Source organism: Aulonocara sp. 'chitande type north' Nkhata Bay, linkage group LG7, assembly GCF_057382095.1.
Source record: "Aulonocara sp. 'chitande type north' Nkhata Bay isolate Kocher_YH1m ecotype deep benthic linkage group LG7, A_spYH_male_GT1.1, whole genome shotgun sequence".
Lineage (NCBI taxonomy): Eukaryota > Metazoa > Chordata > Actinopteri > Cichliformes > Cichlidae > Aulonocara > Aulonocara sp. 'chitande type north' Nkhata Bay.
In genome coordinates this window covers 37,513,966-37,524,014 of record NC_141350.1, presented here as the reverse complement: position 1 = coordinate 37,524,014, position 10,049 = coordinate 37,513,966, and the positions used below count along the sequence as shown (strand labels likewise).

The following is a 10,049-nucleotide window of genomic DNA, read 5'->3' as shown; positions in this document are numbered from 1 at the left end:
AGTAACAAAACAACCTGAAGAGCCGGTTCGGAGCCAAAAGAGCCGGCTCTTTTTAGTGAGCCGAACCGAAAGAGCCGGTTCTCTAAAAAGAGCCGGAAATCCCATCACTATTCAGCACTATTTGGGAGTTGAGGCACTCACACTGGTTTCTCCTGTTTAGTAAATGTGGCTCTAAGAATGAATATTTGTCTACTTGCTATTTGCTCTCGTAAAGATATGCCAGTTGCGTAGTAGTCATTTCTTCTTGTGAAATACATGTTAATGTGTAAAGGAATAAATATTTATTATAGCTGTATGTAGTTATTGCTGTCAAAAGCATTGTTGTTATATTTGTGACATCACCTAAATGTTCACAAGATCCAGAGCCCGGGGTCCGTTCTTCGTACCTCGCTAAGTAAGTTAGCTGGATTTGATTGTTGACGATTTCGCGTGATCTTGGATCGTTCGGTTCTCCGAAGCTCATCCGGGACTTGCTGTCATAGCAACAGATCCGTAAGCGTAAACCTGCTCGGGAGCAGGCTTACTTTATGTAAACAGGATTAGATCGCGGCCACGCAGGTATGTCCGCTTCATTTATACGAAAGCAACAGCGATATTTTTCCACTGTTTTACCATAAATAAATATTATCAATGTAACTAAAGATAATGCAGTATTTGATTCTTTTATTGATGTCATACAGATACATACAGGTCATTTCCTAAAAAAAGGGAAATGTACTATTAATCATTCTATTTCATGTATTTGATTATTTCAGATGTAATTCATATTTTAGAGTAGTAATAGTAAATTACTTCATGTAAGCAAGATGAGAGACCACGGCTATAAAAGCAAAGGTGGATTTGGGAAGTCTGTCGCAGCCATGTCCTGTCCGTTTGTACGCGAGCAACCCATTGCCGAAGGTGCAAGATTGATAAGGAGAGTTTTCAGAACTCAGCGTATATTGCGGGATAGACAGGATCCTTTAGCTCAGCGCAACAGTGTGCTCATAGAGAGATATCGATTTTCCCGTGAGGGTATTACTTAACCAACTTGTTGACGAGGGGGTGCAGGACCACCACCTGTCTTTTTTTGCTCTGCCCTTTTCTTGGTTGCTGTTATAAACAAACAAACAAACAGATTATTTCAGGGTCTCTTTCCAAGAGACTAAAAGCAATATAAGATAAATATTACCATTCTGTAGAATATTCTTATATTTTACTTTTACTTGTTCCCATGTTCTAGTGGGTTCTGTTATGGCTCTAATGTGACAGAGGATATAATGTAATATGATGTAATGTAATATAATACATTTACCCTATTGCCTACTGGTGTTGGCCAGAGGGGCCGATGGCGCGATATGGCAGCCTCGCTTCTGTAAGTCTGCCCCAGGGCAGCTGTGGCTACAACCATAGCTTACCTCCACCAGTGTGTGAATGTGAGAGTGAATGAATAGTGGCATTGTAAAGCGCTTTGGGTGCCTTGAAAAGCGCTATATAAATCCAATCCATTATTATTATTATTATTATTATTATTATTATTATTATTATTATTATTATTATTATTATTATTATTATTATTAAATTACTTACGAGTGTAATATGTCAGCAACTTTCTGCCAGCCCTCTCTCCTTGCTTTTGCAGCCTTTGCAGTGTTCCCTTGCGTTTTGAGTTCTTGCTCTGCTGCCGAAAAATACTGAGCGCGCTCCTTCGACATTTTCGCCGACCAATCAAAGGGTTACCGACCAATGTTTCTACTATCGATGCGTAGCCCCTTTTAAGCCACCCAGTGATCTCACATTACTTCATCCAGCTGTACTAATCGTCAACAACAGGTGTGTTCGGAGAACCGGAATAGCGAGCTCAAAGTTGGCGCGATGATTTGATCTTGGATGTGTCATTTGATCTTGGATGTAGTAAGCGAGGTACGAAGAACGGACCCCTGGTCTGTTTACTTTTAGAATACACATGGATATAACTAACTAAATGCTTATGTCTAACTGAATTACTTTGAAATAAAAATTTGAAATACATTGTCACAAAAATGAGGACTGGGGATTTTGTTCCGTATCACTTATAGCTGAAAAATTGTGGATCGAGGAGGGGTTTTTTTTTTTGTTAGTTTATGGTGTTAAATCTTAATTAAGCAAGCAAAGTGACACAGAAAGGTTCAAATGAACCAAAAGTTGTGTTTTACTGCTTATGAACTCAAGATTTTAGTTGTAAGAATAGATTTGTTATTATTATTATTATTATTATTATTATTATTATTATTTTACCAGTATTAATAAAAGAAAGATCACAACAGAGGTTGAATCAGTTTATGTTTGAACAGCTGACTAGAGACTGTAAGGGAATTAATAATCAAAATGTTAAGCCCTTACACCTCTGGGATCCCAAAAGATATTTCAAGGATGTTAAAATTCAACACTTTAAATTTAAAAAAAAAAAAAAGAAAAGAAAAAGAAATCCCACCTAAGGCCAGTTCCCTTGGCACTATCTGTATTTCACTTGAATGTACTCCTTGGATGAAAATGAATATTAATTAATGAATACTGCCTATTAAGTGGACAGCCCTTTTTGTCAGCCTTGCTCTCATTTTCCCTTTGTGCCTGAAGTGATAAAAGCAGAAAAAGAAGTGTGAGTAAGAGGGAGAACTTGTGCTCCAAGGTTGGTATTTTAATGAGAAAGAAAAAGTTGGATGGAGGTGGAAATCAAGGTCCATAATGTAAGAGAAGTCCTGTTTTGGATAAACATGTTGCACACAACAAGTAATTTTTCTGATACTGTTCTCCCTTTTGTAAACATGTGGGAGGGAGTCCAGCAGGGGTGGCCAAAACTGTGATGGTAGCCCTCAGTGTAGAATGAGATGAGTGGAGCAGATGGTGAAGAATTCTCAGGGTTCATTTCAGCAGAGTTCATCCTTTACGGCTCATATCCTGACTTAATTATTAGACAGAGGGGATAGTGAAACCCTGAAAGTAGGATATAAAGAAGCAAGGAAATCTTCATTAAGCCCATAAGGAGAGACTAGCATTCATTAAAAGGACTTTGCCATCTCATCAGCACCACTGTAGAGGGCAAAAAGTGTAGCAATAGAAGTACTAAAACTGAGCAGAAATATGTCTTTAGGCCAAAAATAAAAAATAGCAAAGACTTACAGTTACATGGTGAGGAAGTGAAATGAAATGAATTCTAAAATAATAACAATTTTAGTAAACTCAAGCTCTTCATCTGTTTATCTTTGGTTTGCATGTATATTACTTTTGCTTTGATTTTAGAATTGTGTGACAGGTTATCCATTCAGGAATAATATGCAATGGTGTGTGTGTGCGTGTGTGTGTGTGTGTGTGTGTGTGTGTGTGTGTGTGTGTGTGTTTATCTAATAATAATACCCAAAATGATTGCACAATGCAGTATAGCTGCTGACTTTGCTATACGTAAAAGACCAATCAGCCTAGTCTTTCACTGAAAAAATACTTTGATGCATTTCAGATCTAACTGCTCTCTGTTGAAGAAAATATACACTGTTAAGAGAATATTTTCGGGATTTTAACACAGTATACTAATTAATAAAGAATATCAAAGGAAGACTTCCTATGGTCCTTGCTCTTGGACCATTCTTTGATGAAGAATACACTTTCTTTTACTACTTAACCAGAAGTTTGAATCTACATGAGACTGTAATGTCTGTAGACTGTCTTACCCCCTAGTGTGTTTGACTCTTTGATTGCATCATCCCATGATGTTACTGTCACCTGCACTACCTGTATAAACTTCATCCTTCCTTATATCATTCCTTCCCATCTGTAGAAAAGTAGGGGGCACACTTAAGCAGAACCACCTTTGAACAGGTAGATGCATGGTTTTGTACCCTTAAGAAAATTGCCATGTCTAGCAATTCATTCCTGCTTGCTATATTATCATGCTGTTCCAGTTTCCTGTCCAGATCAGGTCAAAAGCATTCTCCCCGAGCTGCCTCTGAAGCGATGTCCACCCATGTTCATAGCACAAGAAGTGCCCCCACAGCTGTGATAGACTCCAATACTTTTAGGAGATCCATGTATATAAAAATAACTCTGTGCTGAAATATAAGTTAAAACTTGAAAAACTGCTAAACACTTGACATATCTTCATAAGCTCTTCCTCTACCCATCCAAATAAAATAACACTTCTAGTGAGAATATCTCAACCACATGAGGATCAATGTAAAAAACCCATCACATCAATCAGTGTCATCACGCAATCATTACATCAAATGGAGTTTAACCTTAACAATGTTTGGATTGTTAACATTGTTAAGATGATGGCAACAACAAAAATGATAATGACAATAATAATGATAATGATGATGATAATGATAATAACAATAGTAATACAATTATTATTACCTTTTAAATTCTGCTGCTGATATTTTATTCTTAATACTCTATCAATTATTTGTACCTGCTTGTTTGTTTGTTTTTTTCTAATTTGTATTTAAGGTGACTGGTGTTGTGCTGCTGAAACCACAATTTCCCTTAGGAGACCTCCTCAAGAGATTAATAAAGTTCCATTCTATTCTATTCTAAAGTCCTACCCAAGTAAATTACAAATGTCTCTGTAGAGCAAACATAATATTGATCATAACTTGTATCTTGTTTCTAATGCAGTCACTGGGTGTCAAGTACTTACTCTTTAAAGTGTTAAGTAGTCAAACTATTTCAGGTCTGCCCTGTTAAATGGGTCATGGTGGCTGTAATTATCTTATTTTTACTCAAAAATTCTGCAAGGTTAGCAAATGCAAATGTGTTGGCAGGTCTCTTGGTTATGCAAAAACCTCAGAGATTCAATAAAGTCTAGATTAAAAGAGAACTGGATAAAGAAAATATTCATACAAGCAAAGGATGCACAAGGAGTTGGAGAAGGTAAGTGAAAATGGTGGACAGCTTTGGTGTAAGAAATTTCAGTAGTGTCTAAGAACTGCTTATTTTGTTTATTCAGTGGGAGAATAACATTTCTCATTGTGTTTTTTATGAAATTCCTGCTGGTAGACACATGTTTCTGACAAAAATCTGCGCAGCATCTTACTTCTGCATTCTGGCTGTGTCTTTGAACTTCTGAACAGAAACAAACTTAATTGGTTTTGTGATGGGTCTATGAGCTGCTGGACAATTGGTCTCTTCCATCTTTGTCCTCTAGCTCATCAATTTGTCCTCTAATGTCACTCTAATTGTTGATAATTCCTCCCCACAGGAGTGCAATTACACCTGGAATTCACTACTGGTGGTGACCTGAAACTAAAAGGCCATAAACCTTGTGAGTTTCTGATGAGTCCAGAGTGAAACTTGGATCTAAGTTCAAAGGCTCCACAGACACAATGAGTTCAAAAATGTTACTGAAAATCACACAGTGGAGTACAAAGGATAAATAACAGACATATATGTATAGACGCGTGTGTGTGTGTGTGTGTGTGTGTGTGTGTGTGTGTGTGTGTGTGTGTGTGTGTGTGTGTGTGTGTGTGTGTGTGTGTGTAGTTACCCAGAATGGCTAAGTGAAGGCCGGACAGTCCTGAACCCCAAGGATTCCCAAGAAGGGACTGGTCCCGTCCAGCTACCGGCCAATTACCTGCCTGTACCACATGGAAGCTCCTGTCAGGAATCATAGCAGCTAAGATAAACAGGCATATGGCTCAATACATGAGTTGGGCACAGAAAGGAATTGGCGGGAAAACCAGACGTGTGAAACACCAGCTACTGGTAGACAGAGCAGTCACCCGAGACTGCAAGGCCAGGTTCACCAACCTGTGCACTGCCTGGATTGATTACAAGAAGATCTATGACTCGATGCTCCACACCTGTATCCTGGAATGCCTAGAACTGTACAAGAGCAACAGGACCCTAAGAGCTTTCATCAGGAACTCAATGCAGATTTGGCGTACAACACTAGAGGCCAAATTCAAGCCCATAGCACAAGGCACCATCAAGTGTAGGATCTACCAAGAAGATGCTCTGTCTCCACTGCTCTACATAGGCCTGAACCCCCTCAGTGAGATCATTGCAAAGTCTTGCTACAGATACTGGCTACCGAACTGAGCAATAATCAGTGACCTCCTCTACATGGATGACATCAAGCTGTATGCCAAGAGTGAACAAGACATAGATTCACTGATCCACGCCACCAGGATCCACAGCAAGGACATCGGAATGCCATTCAGATTGGAGAAGTGTAGTCAGATCCTAACAAAGAGAGGGAAGGGAGTCAGAACTGAGGGGATCAAACTACCAGAAGGCAACACTGCACACATGGAGGACAACTACAAGTACCTCAGAATCCCACAGGCAAATGGGAACCACAAAGAGGCTGCTAGGAAAGCTGCAACCACCAAATACCTGCAGAGAGTGAGGCAAGTCCTGAGGAGTCAGCTGAATGGTAAGAACAAGATCCGGGCTATCAACACTTACACCCTCCCCATGATCAGGTACCCTGCTGGAATAATAAGCTGGCCAAAGGAGGAGATAGAAGCCACTGACATCAAGACCAGGAAGCTCCTGACCATCCCGGGATGGTTTCACCCCAGGTCTAGCACCCTGACACTGTACATTAAGCAGAAGGAAGGAGGCTGGGGACTAGTGAGTGTCAATACCGCAATCCAGGATGAGACAACAAACATACATGAGTACATCAGGAAGTTGGCCACCACAGACTGCATGCTCAGTGAGTACCTCAGGTAGCAGAAACCCAAGAAAGAGGAGCAAGAGGAGGAGCCATCCTGGAAGGACAAACCCCTGCACAGTATGTACCAGCGGCAGATAGATGCAGTGGCTGACATCCAGAAATCCTACCAGATAAAGAGCAGCCAAAGCTGGACTGAAAGACAGCACAGATGCACTAATCATGGCAGTACAAGAGATGACACCTAACTCTACCTATCCTCCAAACCCATGGCTACTCTCCCACCCACATCCATTTCTGACTTTTTAAGTGAAATCAAGGTCTGGTTTACTCACAACTTTCTTAAACTTAATGGCTATAAACCAGAATTCATTTTAATAGGCACCAAATCAAAACTGACCAAAGTCCCAAACAGAAGTCTTTCATTATCCATTGATAACTCTGTTGTCACACCCTCCCCTCAGGTTAAGAGTCTTGGTGTCATCCTTGATAGCACTCTTTTTTTCACAGCATATATAAATAATATCACTTGGTCTTCCTATTTTCATCTCCATAATATTAACCGCCTTCGTCCTTCACTCACTCCAAACAGTACCGCCATACTTGTCAATGCTCTTGTCACATCTCGTTTAGATTACTGTAATTCTCTTCTCTATGGTCTATCTCATATATCTCTCCATAAATTGCAGTTAGTTCAAAATACAGCTGCCCGTATTATTTCCAGAATTAGATCTACTGAACATATAACACCTGTTCTTAAAGAGCTCCATTGGCTTCCAGTTCACCTCCATGTCAATTTCAAGATCCTGCTTCTTATGTTCAAAGCGCTTCATAACCTCGCTCCTCCATATTTATCTGATCTTCTCCATACATACTCACCCCCTCGTACACTTCACTCTTCTTCAGCTTCCCTTTTGTCTGTTCCACCTGCTCGCCTGACTACCATGGGACTCAGAGCCTTTAGTTGTTCTTCCCCAAGACTTTGGAATGCACTTCCACCAAATCTCCGGACCACAAACTGTCTCACCACTTTTAAATCTCGTCTCAAAACCCATCTATTCAAAATTGCATACAGCTGATTCTGTCTTAGTCCATTTTCACGCTGCTCAGCTTTAATACTTGCTTCATACTTTCATGCTTTTTTTTCTCTAATGTCTAAATTTTATTTTGCATGTTTTATTATATTGTATTGTTGCTATTGTTTTTTGTTCTTCTCTTGTTCTGTTTTGTAAGATGACCTTGAGGGTCTTAAAGGCCCCTATAAATAAAATGTATTATTATTATTATTACTCACCCTTTTTTTAAATTGATCTTAAATATTAAACTTTTTTTTTTAAATCAAGATGCAGGCCTGTGTCCCTGAGCTTATGAACAACTGATTTTTATTTTTTTAGTGTAAAAAAGTATATAAGTATAGAATTTTAAACAAATGCAGCAGTAATTTTAATCCATTTAACACATTTTTCTGCAGAGCAACTATTTTTACTTTTGTTTTATGGAAAATTTTCCAAAGGTACAGTGTCAGCATCTCTCCTTGCCTTTTTGTAAAAGTCACCACACCCCACTGATACTGTGGTGTTGAGGAAGCAGGATATACTGATGAGAAGTGGGTTCCTGGAACAGGGCATCCATGGACAAAAACTGATAACAGAAATATAATGCAATGATACTAAAATTTTTAACCAATATTGCATTTTTTCCTAGCTCACAGAATTAACTCACCCACAGAGTGCTAACCATGTTAGGTTGGAAAGAAATCCTACCAAAATCTACTTGTTGTGTATTACCAAGGTGGCCTTGCTTAAGGCTAAATTATAAGGTTTTCTTTTATTCTGAAATCAGATAAAACGTGGACATTGTCTAGTATTGATGTGTTCATCATTTTAGCCAGCATACTTCTTAGCTCAGTAGCTAAGTAAGCCACCCCACTGCCTTAAGGTGCCTATTCTTACCACCAGAGTGTTTTCGTTTGTTTTTTTTTCCTTAGTCGCTGACTCAAGACTATTCTTAATATATCAGAATATATTGTTTTGTTTCCCAGTGGGTGCAATCAGCGATGGTACACACATAGGATGCTTAAAACCTCCCCTTCCCCATCTAAACTGAAGTGCATGTAGCCTTCAGTCTCTCTTGCAGATTTAGTCTTCATCAGATAGCTTCCTAAAAGTGCTGAGAAGCACTGCCTCAGACAATTACTGCAAGTTAACGATGAAAAGAAAGGTCTGCCTGAAGAAATTTCAGATGATGTGCTATGCAAAGAAGGAAAAAAAGCCAACAGAGAAGATTAGATGACTTATAAGATGAAGTTATTTTTGTGGATAATATAAATAAAGTAAAAATATTCATTGAGCACCACTTTAACTCTGAAGTAACACTGAAGCAAGTGGTTAACTAAAATTAAAACAAAAGGTTTTGTTTGGTGGTGTCAGTACACTAACAGGGCTTATACCGAATCAGACTGATACGCACGGTAGCTTGTTTACATGTTGACTTCTTCTTTATTGAGATAACACATAAGTTACACACACATATAACTGGGCGTGGTGCCCCCTACTGGTGATGACTTGCATAGCACACCGTAACGCTTGGTTCATACATAACATCTCCTCCCCACTAAGCTATGCGACCGTGGCACCACCCACAGAAACATTTCCCATAACCAAAGTAGTACCTCCCCCCCCCCCCTTTTTTTTTTTATTACAACATTCATGAAAACTGGAACTAATGTTGCTTTCTGCATGAATTTCTTTTCAGTTGAGAATAATGTCTCTGAACCCCAACATTCTCACAGAAATACTTAGTACGCTGACCCATCACAATAACGAGCGGGTGGCTTAGTGACTCTCACTGGGTAACGTCTTACAGACTCTGTAACCTGTGTATAGTCAGACAGTGGTGGTTTAAGAGACTGGGGTGTTTCTGGAGGTAAAGTGGTCCCCAGAACTTGTTCAACAGTCTCTTCCTGCAGAGTTGTACAAGGGTGAAGCATGGTGTCACTACCACTCTGGGCTGGTGACATTTGAGAGCTTGTCGGAGGATCCACTGTGACCTACTGAGATACTGACTCAGGTCGTGTCAGCATCTGATCCACATGACCTTTCCACACACCTTGTGCTCCCACATTCACCTTGTATGACACTGGCCCAGTCTTCTCCAGTACGACACCGTGCGTCCACTTGTCTTCTCCCTTTCTATAATCACGCACCAGGACAGGCTCGCCAACGTTGAACCGTCTGTCCCTGGAGTATTGCGGTCGGCATTGTTGTTGAGCATCTTGTGACCGACGCACTGCTCTGGCCACACTGGGCTTCAGAAAATCCAGCCGAGAGCGCAGCTTGCGTCCAATGAACAATATAGCTGGCGTTTCTCTAGTTGTTGCATGGGGGAGTATTGCGATATGTCAAGAGGAACGTGTCAA

At 39.8% G+C, this 10,049-nt stretch overlaps 1 pseudogene; it reads left to right on the top strand.

Annotated features, from left to right (window-relative positions):
• Positions 1 to 6,057: 6,057 nt before the first annotated feature.
• LOC147325656 (uncharacterized) lies at positions 6,058 to 6,940 on the top strand (annotated as a pseudogene).
• The last annotated feature ends 3,109 nt before the right edge of the window (positions 6,941 to 10,049 follow it).